General features: G+C 33.4%; 1 pseudogene; it reads right to left on the bottom strand.

Annotated features, from left to right (window-relative positions):
• Positions 1–7,678: 7,678 nt before the first annotated feature.
• On the bottom strand, positions 7,679–8,497 carry LOC145800411 (sodium/calcium exchanger NCL pseudogene; annotated as a pseudogene).
• Positions 8,498–23,478: the final 14,981 nt, after the last annotated feature.

The following is a 23,478-nucleotide window of genomic DNA, read 5'->3' as shown; positions in this document are numbered from 1 at the left end:
CATAGAAATGTGGAAAACATTATGCATGTGGAAGCGCAACTTGATACGCCACCGGATTGATTTTCTCAATGATCTCGTATGGTCCGACGTATCTCGGTGCTAACTTGCCTTTGACTCCAAAACGAGTCTGGCCCTTCATTGGTGTCACTTTTACAAAAATGTGATCACCCACTTCATACTCTCTGTCCCGTCTTCTGACATCTGCATAGTTTTTCTGTCTACTCTGTGCAGTTTTCAGTCTTTGCTGTATCAGTTTCACTTTTTCAGTTGTTTCATACACAATCTCGGGCCCAAGCAAAGGCCCATCTCCAACTTCTGCCCAGCAAATCGGAGATCTACATTTTCTGCCATACAATGCCTCGAAAGGCGCCATACCAATACTCGAGTGGTAGCTATTGTTGTAGGCGAATTCAACTAATGGCAGATGACTTTCCCAATCTCCCTGAAAATCAAGGACACACATTCTCAGTAAATCCTCCAGAGTTTGGATGGTCCTTTCTGATTGGCCATCTGTCTGAGGATGATAGGCACTACTCAGTCTCAGTTCAGTACCCAGTGCAGTTTGTAGGCTTTGCCAAAACCTCGATGTAAACTTCGAATCCCTGTCAGAAACAATAGACACAGGCACTCCATGCAGTCTCACAATTTCATCAATATAGATAACAGCCAATTTGTCCGCATTATAGATTGTTTTGACAGGTAAGAAGTGAGCAGATTTGGTTAGTCTATCAACAATAACCCAAATTGAATCCATACCTTTTCTGGAGCGAGGCAATCCGACGATAAAATCCATCGTGATATGCTCCCATTTCCACTCTGGTATGGGTAGGGGTTGCAATAGTCCGGCAGGTCGTTGATGTTCAGCTTTGACCTGTTGGCAATGAAGACATTTGGATACAAAATCAGCAATTTCTTTCTTCATTCCCGGCCACCAGAAATTCTGTTTCAGATCTTGGTACATTTTCGTATTCCCCGGATGGATAGACAATTTCGAATTGTGGCCTTCTTGCAGAACTCTTCTTTTCAGTTCAGTATCATTTGGTACACACAGTCTTTCTTGAAATTTCAGTACATTATTCTCAAATTTGAATCCCGGTCTCGGTTTAGATTCTCTTTCTTCGATGATCTTTTTCAAGAAGTCATCCAGTTGCTATTTCTCTTTAATCTCCTCAATCAGCGCCGGTTGAGCAGAAATAGCAGCTAAGATTCCACCTTGTTCTCGTAAAACAATTTCGATTTCAGATTTTTCAAGGTCACAAAGCAACTCTTTCTGTCCTGTAAGCAAACAGGCTAAGTTTCCAATCGATTTCCGGCTCAATGCATCGGCAACGGTATTGGCTTTTCCCGGATGGTACAATATCTGTAGGTCATAGTCTTTAATCAGTTCCAGCCATCTCCGCTGTCTCATGTTTAGTTCTTTCTGTGTGAAAAAATACTTTAAACTCTTGTGGTCGGTGTATACTTCACATGTCACCCCGTACAGATAGTGACGCCAGATTTTCAGTGCAAATACTACTGCAGCAAGTTCCAGATCATGGGTCGGGTAGTTCTTTTCATGCGGTCTCAGTTGTCGGGAAGCATAGGCAATTACTTTCCCATTCTGCATTAAAACACATCCCAAACCCTTATGAGAAGCATCACTATATACAGTATAACCATTCGTACCTGATGGTAAAGTTAAAACCGGTGCAGTCACAAGTCGAGTTTTCAACTCTTGGAATGCTGATTCCCTTTGGTCGGTCCAGTCAAATGATGTCCCCTTTTGTGTTAACTGTGTCAGTGGTAGGGCAATTTTGGAGAAATCTTTGACAAATCTTCTGTAATATCCAGCCAAACCCAAAAAGCTTCGGACTTCAGTCACATTTGTTGGTCTAGGCCAGTTCACTACAGCTTCAATTTTCTGCGGATCAACAGAAATTCCATTTTTGCTAACAACATGCCCCAAAAACATAACATGGTCAAGCCAAAATTCACATTTAGACAGTTTAGCATACAGTTTCTGTTCTCTTAAGGTTTGTAGGGCAAGTCTCAGATGATGTTCATGTTGTTCTACACTTTTGGAGTAAATCAATATGTCATCGATAAATACAACAATAAAGTCATCAAGGTATGGTTTAAAAATTCTGTTCATGAGGTCCATAAAGGCAGCAGGGGCATTCGTGACTCCAAAAGGCATAACCAAAAATTCGTAGTGTCCATACCTTGTTCTAAAAGCAGTTTTATCAATGTCTTCCGGTTTAACCTTCAGTTGATGGTATCCTGATCTGAGATCAATCTTGGAAAACACTTGTGCACCCTGTAACTGATCAAATAAGTCATCAATACGTGGCAAAGGGTATTTATTTTTCACAGTTACCTTGTTTAGTTCACGGTAGTCTATACACAACCTCAACGAGCCATCTTTCTTCTTTACAAACAAAACTGGTGCACCCTATGGTGAGGTACTAGGTCTGATGAACTTTTTGTCTAACAGTTCTTGCAGTTGCACTTTCAGTTCTTTCAATTCAGTTGGAGCCATTCGGTACGGAGCTTTAGAAACTGGTTGTGTTCCGGGAATCACATCAACGGTAAATTCAATCTCTCTGTCAGTCAAATCTCCTGGAAGATTATCTGGAAAAACATCTGGAAATTCTCTGACTATAGGAATGCAATTCACATCAGTTTTAACACTATCATCAGTAGACACAGTCAGTACAGAACACAGATATCCTTTACACCCCTTTCTAATTAATTTAACAGCTTTCACTGACGAAATCAAATACGGAGGAGGTACTACTCCACTCCCATTAAACACAAATTCAGGCAAACCAGGTGGACGGAAAACAACTTGCTTAGTCACACAGTCAATAGTGGCATGATATTTTTGTAACCAATCCATCCCCAATATTACGTCGAAATGATCAATGTTCAATGGCAGTAAATCAATAAACAGATGCATATCCCCAACAATAATTTCACATGCGGGATACATATATGCACAGGTCATAGATCCTCCTACGGGTGATGATACGGCTAGCAGATAGTTCATGGGTTCTAAGGGTCTATTCAATTTCTGTGAGAAAGCATGCGATACATAAGAATGTGTAGACCCCGAATCAATCAGTACATATGCATTTTGAGTACAGATAGAGAGAATACCTGACACAACGGTCTCGGTATTCTGCACATCTCCCGGTACTAGTGCGAACACTCGGCCTTGCCTCATAGGCTCTTTTCCGGTAGCTTTAGGGTTCGGTTTTGGTGGGGCGTTTGATGCTGCGCCGCTGGCTGCAGCTTTGCTATTGCCCTGAGGAGCAGAAGGACAATCTTTAACCATGTGGCCCACCTTACCACACCTGTAACAGGCTCCAGATAATTTGTGACAAACCCTTTTATGCTTGTTACCACATACAGAGCAGGGTGGAATGAACCCACTCCCTTGGCTGGGGCTAGTCATTGATCCCGTGTTCTGTTTCTTATTGGCTGGGTTGTGCTTGTCGTTCTTGAATTTGAAACCCTGCCTTTTTCCATGCCATTCAGTTGTTGGTGTTTCAGATTGTTTCACTGCTGCAATGTTCGACTCGGCCATCAATGCCCGGTCGAGAACACCCACAAAAGTCGGTAGTTTCAAAACATTTATCCGGTCAAGTATTGCCACATTAAGGCCACCTTCAAATTTTCTGGCCTTCTTATATTCAGTATCCACCATGTGCGGTGCATAACGGGCAAGTTCAGTAAATTTGGTTTCATACTCTGCAACGGACATTGTGCCCTGCTTCAGCTGTTCAAATTCAGTCACTTTTCTATCCCTGACACACTGAGGGAAGTACTTTTCAAAGAAGGACTCCTTGAACTGAGCCCAAGTCATAACAGTGCTTGTATCGCGGATCAACATCCACCACCTTCTAGCTTCTTCTTGTAGGGTGAAGGTAGCCAGCAATACCTTATTCGCTTCCGAGCACGGAAACACTTCAAATAATTTTTCTGTTTCAAGCACCCAAGCTTCAGCCTTTAACGGTTCGAGGCCTCCCTGAAAGGATGGCGGTTTCATCTTGCTGAATTTATGGGTGAGAGCAATAATATCCCCATCATTCACATTCACATTAGGTTCCGGTTGTACCGGAGGAGGAGGAGGTGGGGGCTGTTGGTTCTGTTGATCAAGTCTAGCAGTTATCAGTTCCATCATTCTTTCCATTCTTTCCATTCTTGCCTCAGTAGATGAGGATTCAGGTTCATTTGCATTGGTTGCATTATCCATTTCACTATAAGCAGTTAGAACAGTTTTAAACATAAGCAGTCATTTGTTTAACAGTTTACCACATTAGCAGATATTCAGTTATAACATAACCACACGCTTTTCATGCTCATGTGATGCCCTAATCACTTTTCTATGACACCCTATAGCTCATTTGGACACGTGTGTGCGGTATAACTCGTGGTAAGTATCGTTCTGATACCACTCTGTCACGACCCAAACCCGGCCCTATGGGTTTAGCACCGTAACCGGCCAGTAATCCGAGATTACCGAAGGCCTGCTTAACAGTAATACAGTAAAACAGAGTACAGGGCCTGGCGGAAGCCAATACAGTAAGTAAATAGTGTCCATTGAGCTGTGACAGTCTGTATGCCAAAAAGATTTTCATGCATTCATACATACACAAACAGTACAGTCTATACAAAATTTACAGTCACACAGTACAGGGACCTAATCCCTTGATAACAGTACAGTTAGCAACAGACAGTCTATACAGTAATCCAAACAGTATGGAGACAGACGGGGGAAACAAACAAAACACCCCAAAGCCATAGCATGGCAACTCGGAACCTCGCAGTGAGGCACAAAGGCTGGCTTGACAAAACTGGAGTTACCCTGACGCTCCTAGCTCCGATCTGGTGCCTGCACACCTACATATATATATGAGCAGTGAGCTAAAGCCCAGTGAATAACATAAAGCGTAAAGGGGTTTAGAATGAATGTCCTTACAGTAATGAAAACAGTTCAATTCAATCAGTATTTCAGTTGTTCAGTACAGTAGACAGTCATATGTGGTACATCCATTAGCATAACAGTGACAGTAGGTCTTAAAAGACTGAACAGTAATGATGGCCATCAGTCAGTAAACAGTAGTGGCTCCACGAGGGAACCGACAGAGAATTCTGTCGCAGTAACAGTAACAGTAAACAGTAAGTACTAAGGATGCCACAGTACAGTTCAGAAATAAAGGACATACATTCATTCAGTAAATAATACCAGTTCAGTAAACAGTGCAGTTCAGTATCCAAAAGATAATCAGTTGAACATATCTTTACACAATTGTTACTCACAGAGCTCTGGGCTACAGTATGCTAGAGCGTGTCTTCCCAGTTGCCAACCCTACACAGTTCACAGGTTGAACACACACTAAGCTACACAGTTGGGAAAGATAACAACTTAATCCCTAATGCCTCGGTGTGTTCTACATCTATATCCTCAACAAGATGCCTTAAACTAGGCCTAAGAATGCCTAGAACGGGATGAGGATGCAAAGATGCACATTTAAAAGCATTTTCAGAAAAACAGAGTCCCGCTCGAGCGCACGTTTCCCCGCTCGAGCGGTCATGCAACAAAGGTACACGCTCGAGCGTACTGTAAAAGTACTGGATGGGTGAAATCTCCGCTCGACGCCCGCTCGAGCTTGAGACAAGACTCCGCTCGAGCGCCCAATCCTCCGCTCGAGCGGACTATAAAACAGTGCAGAGAGATGCTAGATGCTCGGATTCCACGCTCGAGCGGCTCTTCCCCCGCTCAAGCGGAAGTGCGAAATCTGGAAAACCCAGATTGCACCTCCAAGCTCCAAAACCAAGTTCAAAAGCATCAAAACTCGACCTCTTGGCTAAATTTCCAGAAAACACATATAAACTCATAGTTAAACATGATTCAAAACTCAATTTGAGAAATCAAAGCCCAATGGTGTTTTATTCAAACCCAATTTCAAACCATTTTCCAAGGACAATCCTCAAACATGACATGCATGATCTTTAAATCATTTTTAAAGCTTCAATTTGATGCTCTAGGGAGCCAATTGATCCAAAAACAAGTTGAAAACATGGACCATTACAAAATTATGAACATGCATGTGAGGAATTATGAACTACAACCTCAAAACTTCAATATATGTACATGCATGCAACAATCAAGCTTCAATTCAACATGTATGCACCAAAACATGGCTTAACTCTACAATTAAAGCATGAATTGTGCAAGAATGGATTCTAAGACAACAACAAGAAGATGATGTCCTACCTTAGTCTTGTGTTCAAGGTCTAGGAGCTCAAAGTAGCAATCAACACTTCAATTCCAAGCAAGATCAAGCAAATCTCTCAAGAACAACTCAACTCTCTCTCACTCTCTAACTTGGGTCGGTTGAGGCAAGAAGAGGAGAAGAAAATGTTTGTTTGATCAATACGTGGAGTGTATACAAGGTTCAAGAGATAGTGGTCCACTAAGTGGCGGAACGGTAATTAACTCAAACTATGCGATTAATCGATATTTAATCTAATTTAATCATACCTAATCAATTTTCAGATAATTATACTATAAAATCACATTAATTCTAAGGATCATAGAACACTAATCGGTTTCGGATTCGGCCGCCGATAAGGCCTTCAATTAGCAGTTTAAACATATGAACATGAACAGATAACCATACTGTCAACAGATAAAATGCAATTAACTAACATGTACTCAGTCAATTCGGTTTTCAATTTCAGTCAGTCAGTTCAGTACTTATAATCAGTTCAATTATCAGTCATAATCAATTCAGTTTAACGATAATCAGTGGTTATTTGGTAAACAGTGACGAGGGTTGTTACATAAACGCCCAACTGGCTCTGCTCCAGCGCATTTATAAGGATGCGCGAGCAGAGATAAGTGTGCTAAAGGTAGAAAATAAGGAGCTGAAGCGGAAGGCCACCGTGATGTTCCGATTTGGAGGGCCGCCATATGCTGCAGTGGAGGAGCAGGGAGTAGTGATCGTGCCCAGTGGAGTGGGAAACACGGAGGCAACACCGTCAAGGGCTGCCCAGGACGGAGGCAAGAAGAAGAGACCGGCGGCAGATTAGAGAAGAAAAATCCCGCCTGTGAATGTGGTGGTTGTTGGTTGTGAGTGGAGATTGTTTTGGTCTGTATTTTGTTTTTTTTTTTTTTTTTTTGTTTTTTTTTTTTTTTTTTTGTCGGTTGTGGTGTAAAATTATGATCGGGGTTGATCCCGACAAGAAGAAATGACAAGTTTGTGGAATGAAAAACGAGTTGGTTGTGAATGTTTTTTTTTTTTTTTTTTTTGGTGTTAAGAATAATAAGAATAATAAAAATAATAATAATAATAATGTATTAATGGGAAAAGCAGGTGCGCTAGTGGGTGAAAGAAATTAAGGCAAATGATGGATATGATTAAAGTGGGTCTGGTAGAGAGAAAAAGGGACCAGAGAGAGAGGGAGTGGGTTGATTAAAAAAGAAAAATGTTTTCATCACAAAGTGCATGTGGGAGACCACGGGAAGTGAAAGAGAGAGAGAGAGCTTTGAAAAATGTGAGTGGTGTGGGTCTGTGTCGTGCTGTCTGTATGGGGGTGTGAATGTATGATGTGTAGCTGGGTGTGTTGTGTATGGTGTGTGGGTTGGGTCTGTGTTGTGTGTGTTGGTGGCTCGGTGCCGTGTAGGTGTTCAGCTCCAACCCAAAACTTCCCACGATCGGAGGTCCTCGCCGTCTTGCTGAAGTGCAATCAAGACTGCTAAGCGTTTTGCTGAAGTCGAATTCATAAGTTGTGGTATTTGGACAACAAGAAATGGGATTACATATACAGTCATGATCATTGCAGCGTAGCTAGTCCAAATGTCAGTGCTTACACCAGATCCAGTTAAGCTAAATCCCTTTGTATCTTCTCCATCTTTTGCAATTGAATCCTGGAGGTCACACTTGCCAACAACTACGCAAGTTCCCCATATTACTGTAAGGAGCATGACTGTAGACCCAGCAAGTAAACCCATTCCAACTGAGACCTGACTTTGAGCAGTTTCTGTAGTTCCAGAGAGTCCAGATACGAGAATGAGCATGGCATCAGGAAGAGTGCCGAGAATGGGAAGTAAGAGGCCGCCGACGATACCAGGGCCCAAGATCGCAAGCAAGAGCTCGCTGCCATTGGAGAGATTCATGGCGGCGAAGAACATGAGATAGCCGTAGACGATGATGAGGAAGAGGTTGCCTAATACGGTGGTGGAACAGGGCAAGAAGTCATAGGTCTGGTCGCAGGTGTCGGATGATCGGAAGGGGTTGTTTAGGCGGAGTAAGAGCGGCGGAGCAAGAGAGCCGTCGTGGACGCCGTCGAAGATGAGTCGGCCGGAGGAGACGCCGGAAAGGAGTAGGAGGAAGATGAGGGGTGGGGTGTTGTTAGCCATGATTGAAGTTCGCTTTGTGTATCACCCGAATGTGAATTGTATGCCTGAGACTTGTCGACTCTGGAGAAAGTGTGTTGAATCAATCACCAACATACTTGAGAGTGAGTGGTGCTGGAGAGTGGATGAGAAGATGGAGCAACCGAGGTGAGTGAGGAGGATGAGATGACAGGGTAGCTTCCGAAGCTGCCGTTGCCGACTTGGACGACACCGATGGAGGTGGTGATGATATTATAGCGAAAATGACTTTCGACATGAATGAAGTGCCTACAAGGGTTCCACCAGATAGCCCTTTGGCACCTCAATGGTATGGACTAGAGCATCGGAAAGGTGAGACCAAGGTGAAAGGAGAGGAGGTATGTGTTGAGGTCCAGCAGGCGGCCAAGGCGAGACTGCCGCCCGCCGGTGAAGCAGAATGACTAGGTTGTTAACCTAGCTCTGATACCATATTATAATTATGTATAGAGATAGAATAAATTGTGTATATATTGATAGATGTTATTATTGATTGATCTATATGTTATATATTACAATTCCTATATATAGAAGAGAAGATGGTAGTAGGTGTAGGTGGTAGTGGAGGTGGTAGGTGGAGTGGGTGGTAGTTGTAATTTACATTTACACAATTTACATTAACAGTACCGTTGATTTTCCTAGAGGACCATTGGATTGGAGATTGAGTGGAGTGAGGAAGAGAATCATGGATCAACTCTCAACTGAATTTTTGTAGAAGAAACGAAGGCTTCATTTGGAAAGTAGGTTATCTTTTTGGTTTTTTAGTTTTTTTTTTTTTTTTTTTAAGCCGACACTAAAAAATTTAATTTGAGAAGAATTTTTTGACTTTTTAATTTTTTTAACTTTTTTTATAAAAGAATAATGTAATAATTATAAATTAAATATGATATTTTATTTATTATGATTAAAATAATTTATTTTATTTTTTACGATTAAAATAATAAAAAAAACTCCCAAATCATCTTCTCCAACGGTGCCTGAAGGCCAAGACAATGCAAGAGAGTACACATTTGTTTGGCTATACGCAAAGGGTCTTTGACTAGGCTCACTATGGATTGCTACTTGACATGACATGTGTTTATGGGTTGGGTACACTTGATGATAGCCCACGTTTAAAGCATGTGTACCTGCCACGTGGTTGGCAGGTTTCCCACTAGATTGATTTCACTTCATTTAAATAAAATAAAATAAAATAATAAATAAAAATATCTATAAAGCACATATAATGTCTAAATATTTTCAGCTACATTGTCAAAGGATCAAAAAGATTCGAATATAGATACCTTTTTCTGTCTTGTTTTTTTCACTAGGAATTCTTTTGTTGTGTCCTCGTACTAATAAAATCTTGTAATAAGGGAGCTCTAAGCTAAAACTACTTAAAAAAATAGTTGGATAAGTTACAAATATAGCATGAAGTTTGACAAAAATATGAATTCGCTCTCATATTTTATAAATTGTAAAATTTTTATTGTCATAATTTTTTTTTTTTTTTTTGCAATTGACCTAATAGGAAAAAAACAACACCAAATAATCTCTAATACTAAAATGAAATTACCATTCGATTCTCATTTTAATCCACTCACTACCAAATCTCTCTCTATATTACTATAATATTCTCCTATCATCTTGGCAGCACACTACATACTGTGAAAAATTATGATAGTAAGGTTAATATAGGTATTTTTGAAGGATAAAAAATAGTTGTTTATCATATACATTTTGTTAGTTTAACTTAACGGTTGATTAACAGAGGAAGCCATCTGTTATGTGATTCAAAAACTCAAGAGGTGACATATATAATTATCAAACACGAGGAAGAATTAATAAATCTCAAAGAGTGTATTTGTAAATTATTCAAAAAAATATAAATAAAAAACTTTTTAGAGGTAAATTCTATTCACACACTAAAAAACATTTCACTACATGCAATTTGTGTGTTCATATATAAATTTTCAAATAAAAATTAAATATTTAGACATAAATTTATAATTGAAAATTAATTATTCAGATATATATTTTGTTTAATTGTTCAAGAAACAATTTTTTAGGTAATTCTTAGAGGTGACAAATTCAATCCAAATTCATTAACCTGCCCAATTATATCCATTTAGAACACCACTTACCTATGTACATCACATACAATTTTGACATCTTTTTTTTAAAATTTATTTTTGCTCAATGCACGCCATTAGTTTTAAAATATTTCTAAAATATCCCCATCTTCTTCAATCATAACTCTCCCAACTTTAACCCTAATCCTAACCCTAACTCTAACATCTCCCAACCTTCGACATCACCCCTTTGAACCTCTTTTCTCCATCGCCCCTCTCTTGTCAACGACATCCCCCTTCCCATCTTCCACCCCCAGTTCCTCCGTAGCTCCTTACTTCACTATTACACCCTCTCCTATCGCAATCATCCACAACATTCACCCCTATCACCCTTCCCCTCTTGCATGTTTCCACTCACAACTCACTTTTTTTCTTCTTCTCTTCAAACCCTAGATCTAGAAACCCAAATCAATCCCTCTATCTCTATTTCACAGGGCAAACAATGATTGAATCGAACGGTGAATGAGCTAGGTCACATTGTGGAGGGGATATGAAGAATAGGTCATGACGAAGGGTTGTAGCAGCTGCAGAAGGGGGGCACGATGCAAGTTACAGAAGAAGAGAGAGAGAGACGATTGATGCCGAAAGAAAAAGAAGATTGAGGGAAGTAGGAGGTGTGACGAAGGCTGAGAAGTAGGTGGTTTGTGGTAGGAACAGAACTGTGTGTAGACCTACAGGGGCCCTGGCCCCATCTTTACATAAGATGCTTTGTTATTGTGTATAAATTTGGTGCAACATACTAGTAACTTCTTCTATGTAACCCTCTTTCATTTAATGATCATGTTTTTAACTATTCTCTTTAACCATTCTTTATTATACAATAATAGCAATATCCCTATAATATATACGAGAATGCTATATGTACATGCATATCATAAAAAATATATGAATTTTTGTGATAAAAGTTAATATATTTGTAGTGTTATTTTTGTGGTAAAAATGATTTACAGTGAATTTACAGTGTGTATCTCTAAAGTAAAAGTGAAAATTATGAGCCATTATAATTATGTAATGAACAATATAGTGTAAATTTTACAAACCATTTGTGATGCGAAATGTTACAAATTATTTTGGTAAAAAAAGTTACAATTTGTTATAGTTATACTATGTATATTGTGATACATGTATATGGTATATACCTTTCTAAGGGTGCACATCATAGTAACTCCCTAATATATTATGTTCTAAAATATATTTTTAATTATATTATTCATTTTATAAAAGGTGGAAGGCTTAAGTGTAATAACGACACCATTCTATGCGGTGTCTCAGCCAATAAAAAAAAATCATAAATGAAATTAGATTGACAATTCTTATCTTACACTAATCCAATCATTATTTCTCACTACAACAATGTAAAAACTCTTAAGGATAAGTGATATTTTTACGTGATATTACCGTTCTATAAACTATTTAACAAAAATAATAGTTTATTTACTTCCAATTAATAACATGAAAAATCACAGGTGTAATTGCATAAAAATCATTTACTTTTAAATCTAACCCTACTTATCTTTATGTTAGAATTTGTCTTTTATGTTTTTTTTTTTTTTTTGAGCCTCCGATGATCGAATCTTGAATCCGTTCCTGATTAGTGGTGACTAAATGTAATGTGTATGCCTCAAAAGATAATTTAATTGAGCGATAAAATTGTAATAAAAAAAATGAGTGACATGTAGATAAAATTACCTAGCTTTTTGTGCACTTTATGCAAATTTTAATTTATGTTGCCGACTTTGACTTTTTGTTGTTTTTTTTTTTTTTTTTTTTTTTTTTTTTTTGATAGGTATTAGGGACCTTATGTCGTTATGCGATAAATTACACCGATGTTGAGAATCTCTTCAGATCCGTCTCTTTTCTTATGCCACTATCTCAGTGTTTCAGTCCAGTAATTTCCACATCAAGTTTGAAAGAGATGACCAAAAATCAATGTTTAAAAAAAAAAAAAAAAAAAATAGATAGTAAGACCTGTTTGGTAATATCACCTTTTAATTAAAAAATTAAAAAATTATTAAAAAAATTAAAAAGTCAATAATTTATACTAAAAAATTAAAAAATTTATACATTTTTTCATAAAAAATTAAAAAATTATCATAAATATATTAATTTTTTTACATAATATTTTAATAAAAAATTAAGAAGTTACCAAAAAAAAAATATCTGTTTCAAAACAAGGCTTAAGATGCATAACTGTTGGGTACAAATTATCTAAATTGCTTCTAGTTATAGGATTCACTATAGTCCAGTTTTGAGGATTCTGGTAGTTGATTTTATAAGGTTATTTGTATATATTATATATATAAAAAAAAAATCGATCTAATAATCATAATTAGTGTGTTTGGTTTTAATTTTTTGAATTTAATTTTTTAAAAATTGAGCTTTTTATTTTTTGTATTTGTTTTTTTTAGTGAATATTTTTAAAATTTTAAGCATTTTTTTTTTACTTTTTTAGATGCACATTACTTAGATGTATCTTAAAAGTAAAATAGTTGTGAAAAAATATTTTAAACAATTAATAAATACATAAAAATACAAAAAATATATTAATTTTTTGTTTTGTTTTTTTTTTTTGGTATTTAGTGAGTTTTTTAAAGATTTTTTTTTAAGAAAATTATACTTTTTAAGTGTAATTATGTTAGGTGTGTCTAAAGATTAAAAAAATTGCTTAAACATATTTAAAAAATTCAGTAAAAATTAAAAAAAAAATATGAAAAATAAGAAAGTATAATTTTTTGAAAAGTGTTTTCAAAAACTAGAAACAAACATGGTGAATATTTATATTTTATTTTATTTGTCTCTAAAAATATGAAAAATAAATATATTTTAAAATAAACAATCCCTTTTTTGGATGCAAACACAATAAATTAAAAAAGATTACAACTATCGAATTGATTTGATTTTTTCATAAATAATATACACAAATAATCTTACAAAATAAACGGTTTGAATTATTAAAACAGAACCCTCAAGTTCAAACTAGTCCTTTTTTTTATTACTCTAAAAGTATGTAGGGGCATGTTTACCGTTTATTAGGCAAAAATAATTTAAATAAAATTATAAAAAAGATATATATATATATATATATTTCTGAATATCACCTTTTAATTTATAATAATTTACACTAATAAATTGATTGCATTTGTTATTTAATCTATTTATCTATCTATATTATTATATATGTGAATATTAGACTTGATGTCTAAGGGTCTGTTTGGTAACCATTTCGTTTTCACTTTTCAGTTTATATTTACAAAAATTTACAAAACATTCATAAAAACTTGTTTGATAATTTTTTTGGTTTATAAATGGTTGTCTCAGTTTATAAATTTGAGAAAAAATTATAAACTCAAAAAATGAGTTTACGTTGGTTTTTAAACAGAAATTTAAAAATTTGACTAACAAAATTTTTTTAATTAATTTTTTTTTCAAATAACTTTTTTTGAATTATTTTTTTCAAATAATTTTTTTCCAATTATAATGTGTATGATCCCATTGTCATAAATAATAAAAAAATAAATATAAATATTTTAGGTCTTGACAAATATGTTTTTTAGTTTATGTTTTTAAATTTTTTTTAAACATTTTGTTCAAACCAAACGTGTAGCGACCCTGATTTTTCATAACTCATTATTTATTTATTTATTTATTATTATTATTATTAATTAATTTTATTTTTAACTTTATTAATTGTGATTACATGAGAATTTAATATGCTATTTAATTAATTTAATGTGATATTTAATTTTATATATAAGGCATTTTATATATTGATAAAATATATATTATATTTATGTAATAATTGTAAAATATAATATAATAGTACATTAGGTATAATATACTTAGATCTAGGTTTTATCACAAAAGGTGTGTGGTAGCTCAAGTTAAAAAAAAAAAAAAAAAAAACCGAGAGAGAGAGAGAGAGAGAGAGAGAAAGAGAGAGAGATAGAGAGCGTGAGACTTTGTGATCAATTTGAAAAAGCCCTGAGGCCCCGTTTGTTTTGGGTGAAAGAGAGGGTATTAGGATTGCTAATACCAAGGTATTAGTAATAGCCTTGTTTGTTTTGGAAGAAGGCCTTGGGACTATTAGTCCCTTGGTATTACTAATACCCTTTGAGAGGGGATTGGTAATGAGGAGGTAGAAATAGTATTAGAAAAATAGTGAGGGGATTAGAATTTTTTTTATTTTTTATTTTTTATATATTGGAAATTTTTTTAAAAATATAATTTTAAATTTTTTATATTTTTTATTTGTTTTATTATTTTATATAAAAATAATTTAACAATTCCTCACTCCTAATCCGTTCACTATCAATCCCCTCACTACTAATCCCCTCACTATCAATCCCCTCACTATTAATCCCCTCACTATCAATCCCCTCCATTCTATCTCCCCAAACAAGCGGGGCCTGAGAGAGAGAGAGAGAGAGAGCAAAAGATGGCCCGAGAAAGAAGAGAGCGAAGAAAAAAGGAAGAGGGTTAGGGTTTTAGGAGTTGTTTAGGCTGTCTTAAATAAGTGTCTTTTTTGACTAAAAAATAGAGAAAAAAAATATGAATATTTGTGTTAATTTTTTGACTTTTTATGAAAAAATGTGTATTAAAAAATTGTATAAATTAGTGTGTAGTGAAAAATTAAGATTGAGAGTTGTACAACCATAATTTTTGACTTTTGATAAATAGTGATAATTTTTTGACTTTTTGAATAACTTTTTGACTTTTTTTTCAACTCGCCAAAATTTGCCTTATTTTTGGGATTTTATTAATTCTTCAAATAATTTGTTGATCTTCAAAAAATAATTGTGAGTACAAAACTCACTTCCCTTGATTTATGTTTAATTCGTTGTTTTTATTTATTTGATGTTAGTTTGATTTTGTATTTAAATGAAGATGATTGATTGATTTTAATTATTTTGGTTAGTAGTGTATGTAAGATTTAAGATTTTTTTTTATGTGTTTATTTTATACTTGTAATCACCCTCATGATTATATGAAATTGACATAAACTTAGAATCTATAAATATTGGTTAGATCATGGATTGATTTGTTATTTTTATTTATTTATTTTTATTTATTTGATATTGGTTTGATTTTGTATTTGCATGTAGATGATGGATTAATTTCGTTATTTAGTTAGATGTGTATGTAAGGTTTAGAATTTTTATATGTATTTATTTTATAATTGTAATCATACTCATAAATATATGAAATTAAAATAAACTTGAAATCCATAGAGAAATTCCTTATACTCCACCATGACTCCATGGATTGTTGTTTTTATTTGAGTGATGGTGAGAAAAAGTGTATAAGGAAAAAAAAGTGAGGATTATGAGATTTATTTAAATGCCTTAGGATTGACATTGTTATGTTTGTTCTCACGAGTGAGATGTTTTGTATATATGTATTGTTGCCTCGTTCTTATGAGTAGACGACTGCTTTGATTTATGCATGTACGTATATGTTAACCATCCGGGGAGTGTGGGTCAAACTCGGGACGATATCCTTATGCAAGTTTGGCTTCGGAGCGGTGTTAGGTATACGGGAGGCACATGTGATATATGTGTAGGCCGGAAGTGGAGGGCGAAATGGTGGAGTTAAGATGCAAAGAATTTAATTACGAGTTTATTTGGTATATATCCCCATGCAAGTTTGGCTTCGAAGCGGTGTTAGGTATACGGGAGGCACATGAGATATATGTGTAAGATGGAAGTGGAGGCCGAAGTGGTGGAGTTAAGATACAAAGAATATAATTACGAGTTTATTTGGTATAGTGTGAATTGTGTTGATTTGTATATCTTGAAAAATAGTAAACGACCTCGATAAATTATGAAATTTGAGCAGAAGTATGTATACGTGATTCTAGACAACTTTTGTGTTTAAACTTTTTATTAAAAAGATCGATTATAACTTATAATTGAATGATCTTGATTATAGTAGTTTTAATTCATTTTGACAATGCAGATTTTAGAGACTATTTTAACCCACGAAACGAGCTAATATTTATTGGTTTCATGTAAACTATAGTAAAACGTTATTCTGAACATTTTTCGTGTTTTGAACTTTTCAGAAAAAATTCATCTTACAGCAGCTTCTTTTTGTTTTCAGTTCTAGATTTTTCGATCGAATTTCGATTAGGATTTTCTATTAAGTTTTTCTCTTAACCTGTTCAGTTTCTACTAAATTCGTTCGCCATACTTTTTAGGAAATTTGATTATGTACAACTTTCATTCTTTGAGTTTTGGTCAATTCGAATTATTTAAATATGAAACGGTGCATTTTTATACTTCTTCAACAAGTTACTTATGATTAAATTATATTAACTTAATTTTTTTGTAGGACGGTGGGTTTCACTAATTTTTTTATGTATGGCTGACCCACCACATTTTTATTTTTATTTTGTTTATTTTATAATCAATTTATATTTCGTTGTATATGGGTAAGAAACTAAATGTCATCGTATCTTGGGAAATTGCCCATTCGTCTTGGTGCAGTTGGAAATACTTGTTTTGTTCTGTAACAAGAATTAAATGTATTTTTGTTTCTGTCTGGTGGACGCGTGAGTGTTAAATCTTGTACTCATATATACTGACCCGTTTTGTCTCTTGACAACTCCGGTGCGTTCTGTTTGAGCGCAACCGAGCTTCATTTACAGGATTAGTTAGGGTTACGGTGGTGACGTGGAGTAACCATAGTTTTTGGACATATTTCTTGGACTTTTTTTGTTTTCTTGAACTTAGGGTTGATATTAGTTTATGTATTTATTATTTTTTTTATAACTTTAGTATTGAGATAATTTAGCATGGTTTGTAATCATACATTATTTAAGTTATTTTGACTATTTATTGTCACTTTAATGTTGGAGGTATTAGTTAGTTATAAAATTATGGTGGATGATTTGGTTGGCGTATAATTTTTTGTTTCATCCCTAAGAATTGAATGATGGAATATTGATTGGGATTTAGTCCTAATTTAATATTTAATTATTCAAATTTTAAGACGCATTTATAATTTTTATTTTTTTAAAAATAAATAAAATTTAATTTATAAATTTTTTATAAATGTTAAAAAAAAACGTAAATGTTAACCGACGCTATTTAAGTATTTGATAACTTCTGCCGCATGTCCTTTATTTTTTAATTTTTTAAAAAAAAAAAAACTGATAAACAGGACTCGAATCATGAATCTTGAATTTGTCAAATAAAGCTGTAATCACTTGACTAGCACACAGTTATCTGCATTCGCTAATATGTATATGTGGGGGTGGGGTTTGCAAACTTCTTGTCATTTTGTAGGTTGGTCCCCCTTCCGTGAAAAAGACATTTTCATTATTATTTGATTGTCGGTTCCGTTTGAGAACAGTTAAACAAAGATTTTAAAAAAATCTTTGTAATTTTGTATCAAAAGTTTTTATTTTTAAGGTTCGTACAATCTAAAAAGATTTAAAAAGTATTTTTTTAAAATCCAAAAAAAGTTTGAACTTCTTTCAATTTTTTTTTTTTTAAAAGTATATCTAGTCTAATAGGAATTGAAAGTAAAGTTTTTAAGGCTGCGTTTAGAACGATTTCCAAATTATGATTCTACTCCACGTTCCAATATGATGTTTGGATAGGTATTTGGAACTAATTTTTCACAACTCTCCAGAAAACTCGGTGTGAGATGCGATTTTTAATTTTTTTTAAAAAAAATTTGGCATAACCGGTCGTCCGGCCTGTTGACCGGAACAGTGCAAATTTTTTTTTTGGCCAATTGACATATGTTAATTCTTATATTTCAAAAAATTATTTTCTGAATTTTTAAAAAAAATTTATGTGATTTAATAGAATTTTAAGTTGTATGTTTAGTTATGAGTTGTGAGTTTTTGTATCAATATCATATGTCACATCAAAAATTTTCCACTTAATTCAAAATTCTTTTTAAAACTTTTTCACCAAATAAAAATTTCACACTCAAATCATAATTTTAAAACTGATAAACTCAAAATACAACTCCTACTCTCAAATCATAGTTAGAAAGCTCTATCAAACGCACCTTAAATTTTTTTTTTAAATGTTGAAACTCAAGCAAAAAATTAATAAAAAGGCAATTGTCAATTCCAATCCATTGATCCAAACTTACGACAACTATGATGCTATTTGAATTGAATTTTCTTTTTTCTAAGTTGGGAAACAATTATTTATTTTTTAATTTTTATTTTCCTCACCGCTTAATATTTAATCTATCATGCACAAATGTATGTTTTTTTTTTATATTTATTTTGATAAATGGAGACATATGTTTCTAAATAATGAATTTGTTTAGTTACTGCGTATTTGAATTGTATGGTTTGATGAGAAACAATAAAAAATAATAAAAAAGATAATTTTGGTTTACAAAAATTTCCAAAATAATATGACTTTCCAATAAATTTTCCTACAAATTAAGTAATAAATGGATAGCAAGAGAACTACCCTGTTATGCCATTTTTGTTTCTTTCAAAAAAAAAAAAAAAAAAGGAGATTGAGTGAGAAATCAAAATTGATTAGTTTTAAAACTTTAAAAAAGCCCAAATTTCCCATTAAAACACAAAGCAAGAAAAAGAAATCTCAGCCATATTTTTATTTCACATTCATGGTAATGACAAAACACAATAATTTATTTTATTTTTCTCACTCACGTGGGAGACTGTGTACAAGTTTTTATTTTTTATTACCTATTCCAAACTGAATTGGAAGGTATTTTTGTTCAAATTTAAATCTCACATTTTAAAACGCTGGAAGGCTTTAAATGCACTCTAAAAGTTTGGTCGGACATCATAAATTACAAGTCCACTCTAGTCTAAAATATAAAATTTATTTGATTACTTTGAACACTTCAAATAATATTCTTATAAACACCACGAGCTCTTAACACCTAAACTTCAGTTATTTGCTATGGGTATATCAATTTTTTTCTTTTATGTTTATGGGTTTTGTTAACCGGTGATGCTACATACATCAATTAGTGTACTAATTAGTGTACCAATACTAGTTAGAATATTATTATTGACCCCACTCATTAATCACGTTATAAATTCCAAAAATTTCTTAAATTATGCATGTGGTGAATCAAATTTACCATCATATTTGAATTTGGTGAAAAAATGTCACTTTTATGGCTCAAACGGTTTCACCAAGCGGATATCAAATTGAGAATTCATCAAAAGTTTCACCAAAATGAGAAGTGAAACAGATTTCACCAAAATACTGTACGTTTACATTGGAGGTGGGTCCCACCGGACAACCGACCGAACATCTCCCTAGACCCGGTCGGGCACCTCTTTGTTTTCTCAGTTTTTCATTTTTTACATTGGCCGGTCGTCTGTCCAGTCGACATGTAGTTTGATGAAAAATTAAATTTCTCCGTTGGAGCAGATAATATCAAATAGAGGAAATCGTTTTTTTTTTTATACTCAGATTTGATGAAAAATTTGATATGCTCTTAGTATATTAATTGGAACATACAACATTATTCTTTGTTAACATGTGTTCTAAGAGTACATGTTAAGAATGTAATTAATGATAATAACTGTTGGAATGGTTATAAAATTCTGGATAAAACCAGAATTTTTTCCTAAGTTCGGTCTATTTTTTAGGTGGGCCCCGAGTGTCGATTTACTCGGGTCAAAGTGGTAACGCGTTCTATGCCGCGTTGTGATTCACGTGGTATATTTGGTTGCTCAAAACCATTACCGAGTGAATGGGAAATTGAAGCCAAAGTGTGCTCCATGGAAATGGAGTTTTGGTGGAAATTCCTTAAGGTTGTAAATTGGCTTGTCCCACATTGATTTGGTGGGAGGTTTTGAAAGGGTTTATAAGGCTTAGGGTGAGATACTTGGGGTGTGCCCCAAGGGGTACCCAAGTGTTTTAGAGGGAGAGGTTATGGGCAAAATGGGCTAGACCCATTGGACCCAAAAATCACCACGCGCGCCGTCCGTCCGGGCGGGCTGGGCTTGGGTGCGGGTGCGTGGTTGGGTTGGGCTTCTAATCTTTTTGGGCCAAAAACATTTGAATTTAATTTTATTTTTTATTAAAATAAAATCCAGAATTCAAATTAAATTAGTTTGGATTTTTTGTTCATCCAAACAGGGCCCTTCCCAGTTTCAAACCGAAATAAACTGTTTTGGAATTAATGCACACCCAAACAGGGCCCTTCCCGTAATTGCTATCTGTTTGAATTGTTGAATCTGTTTGAATTCAAAACCCAACAGGTATCATACCTGTTCAATTCAAAACCAAGAGCCACATACCTGTTCAATTCAAATCCAAGAGCCACCTTCACATCTATAAATAGGACCACCCTCATTTGATGTTTTGTAAATTCAGAAATTTCGTATTTCACCTCTGTTAATTATATTCTTCATCTTGCTGCATTTTTTTATTTTCGAAAGAAAGAGTGTAAACACTTAGTGTGTTCGTAAGGCAAACAATTTGTAGTGCTGCTATTGTTTGTGGTAGATCATTTCATCCTGGGAGATAGACGTCCAAATTCTGAAAGCACGTGGAGAGGACAAATCTGTCTTAAGGACACAATGTCAAACACTGGACTTGATCAGAAAATAATTCAAAGAAATTAAATCAAGTAAGTTATTTAATTTATTTTCAGTGTTGTTTTTATTTATTTAAATCAGATTTTAATTTTGTTTTTGTAACAAAATAAAATCTGTTTTTATTTATTTATTTTTATTTCGAGTTTGATTTTTGTAATCAAACAAATTCTCTCATTTTCTTTATTTCTTTAAATTCTATTTGTTGTTGTGTACACAATAGAATTAAATCTTTTAAATACAGTGAAGATTGTCCGACAATAACTACCTCTATTTGTGTAGAGAATATAAAATATACTAAGTAGAAATAAATATGGTAACTTTCAAAAACTAGACACTTTTTTACATGGACACAAATATGCTCATTTTGGGAATGAGATTGGTGATGTGCCTTATAAGTATAACACCGTGTTGTGAGCCCGTGAAGGCACTTCTTGAATTTATTTTAATGATACAAAATAGTTATTGTGTAGGGTTCGTTAAGTAGATCATCCATAAAAAAATTCAAGTCAATTAGACATCTGTAACTCACGACAAAGCTACGTTTATGTTTAAAAAAATAAACAGTTAGTATGATTTTAATAATTTTTTAGAGTTATTATTTGTCTTGATCATGTGATTATATTTGTTCGATTAATTTTATTTTTATAAGGATAATATATTCAACAAATCTTATAATATGAACGATTTAAATTATTAAAATATGATTAGAATAAACCATACGAGGTGTGACAACATGGGTGCTGTCACAGCACCCACTCCCAATCTGCTCATTTTTAAAATAATGAAACTAATCTATTTATAAAATTCAAATATTAATGTGTAGTCGGATAAAATATATATATATATATATATATATTAACGTGTAGTGTCAGTTAATAAAAACAAAATAATAGTACCTTCTTATATAAAAAAACAAAAAATATTAATATGTCCGTATGGACAAAAAAAATTAACTATTAAAAATTATTATAATTTCTCTCGTACCCTTTTATTTCCCATGCAAGTAGAAGAGTTAAAAGTCATTTATTATTTTCTTAACAGGTACCATTAAAATATATGTTAACAAGATCCCTTAAGAAAAAATGATATAGATTCTAAATTACACTTATATGTGATATTTGATCATTTATTTAGTAGAAAATTTAGTATTCCTAATATCACTCTCTTTTAAAAATTAAACAAGAGTCATTGTTCGTTTAGAAAGTGGATTAACTTTTTAATTTTTTTGACTATTTTAACCTGAGACTAAAATTTAGATGTTGGACATTGGGGTCCCTTTTATTTTCTCAACAAATTCCTGTAAAATGTCCATGAGTTAAAAGTGTCTTCATTATATAATTACGAGAATGAAAATATATATTTTTGAAGTTAAAAGGTACTAATTAGCCTGTGTTTGGCAAGGGCTTTTTCAGGCTTTTTTGGCTATTTTAGCCACAAAAAACAAAATAGGCTATTTTAGCCATAACAAACAAAACATCACATCCAACCTATAATCATTACATTCTTCTCTCACAAAAAAAGTCAAAAAAGCCAAAAAGCCCTTCCCAAACCAAGCTTTTTAGCCCAGGCTAAAATAGCCAAAAAAGCCAAAAAGTCAAAAAACCAACCCACTTCCCAAACGGAGGCTAGTGTGTTTGGTTCTGTTTTTAAAAAATTATTATTTTTTTATTTTTCTTATTTTTTGTTTTTAATGAATATTTTTGAAATTTTAAGTATTTTTTTTATTTTTTTAGATGCACCTTACTTAGATTTAATTAAATAATAAAATATTTTTAAAAATTAATAAATACACAAAAATATGAAAAATTTACTAATTTTTTGCATTTTTTGTATTTTTTTTATATTTTTGGTGTTTAGTGAAGTTTTAAAAAAAAATTCACAAATATTATATTTTGACTAATGCTATATGCACCAATTAGTACACTAATTAGTGTACCAATTTAAGATGTAGCATAATTTAAGATGTTTTTGATATTTATAATTTGTATAATGAGTGAGATCAATAATAATGTCATAACTAGAGTTGGTACAATAGTTAATACACTAATTGGTACAATAGTTAATACACTAATTGGTACATGTAGCATCACTTTTATACTTTTTAAGTGTGTTTATATTAGGTGTGTCTAAAAATTTTAAAAATTATTTAAAATATTAAAAAAATTCATTAAAAACAAAAAAATACAAAAATAAATAAATAAATAAATATTTTTTTTTTCTAAAAATCAAAAGGGCAAATTACATGTACCCCTCGAGGTTTGGCTAAATTACAAATATCCCTCTCAGGTTTGAAAAATTACAAATTCTCCCTGAATGCTATATTTGTATAACAAATTAGGGGATAATTTGTTATGAAATTTAAATCTCAGGGGACAAATTGTTATGAA

Source organism: Camellia sinensis, chromosome 10, assembly GCF_055761805.1.
Source record: "Camellia sinensis isolate YWXY chromosome 10, ASM5576180v1, whole genome shotgun sequence".
Lineage (NCBI taxonomy): Eukaryota > Viridiplantae > Streptophyta > Magnoliopsida > Ericales > Theaceae > Camellia > Camellia sinensis.
The sequence above is the reverse complement of the archived record's forward strand: the minus strand, read 5'-3'. Positions and strand labels throughout refer to the sequence as shown.